Source organism: Arachis duranensis, chromosome 3 (assembly GCF_000817695.3).
Source record: "Arachis duranensis cultivar V14167 chromosome 3, aradu.V14167.gnm2.J7QH, whole genome shotgun sequence".
In the NCBI taxonomy this organism is placed as follows: domain Eukaryota; kingdom Viridiplantae; phylum Streptophyta; class Magnoliopsida; order Fabales; family Fabaceae; genus Arachis; species Arachis duranensis.
Window position 1 is genome coordinate 112100727 of NC_029774.3, and position 567 is coordinate 112101293.

The following is a 567-nucleotide window of genomic DNA, read 5'->3' on the forward strand; positions in this document are numbered from 1 at the left end:
TGGCACCATTCTGGGCGTTTAACGCCAGAAAGGGGCACCAGACTGGCGTTAAACGCCAGAAAAGGGCAAGAAGCTGGCGTTAAACGCCAGAAATGGGCACCAGCCCGGCGTTTAACGCCAAAATTGGCACAAAACGAGATTTTGCTTGCCATTTGGTGCAGGGATGACTTTTCCTTGATACCTCAGGATCTGTGGACCCCACAGGATCCCCACCTACCCCATCACCCTCTCTCTTCTTCTTCACCCATTCACCAATCACCTCAACACCTCTTCCCCCAAAACCCTTCACCTATCAAATCCCATCTTTCTCTTCACCACTCACATCTATCCTTCATAAAACCCCACCTACCCCACCATTCAAATTCAAACCACTTTCCCACCCAAATCCACCCTCAAATGACCGAACCCTGCCCTTCCCCCTCTCCTATATATACCCTCCTTCACTCCTTCATTTTCACACAACATACACACCACTTCTCCCCTTTTTTGGCCGAACACAAAAGCCATTCCCTTTCCCCTCATTTCTTCTTCTTCTACTCTCTTCTTTCTTCTTTTGCTCGAGGACGA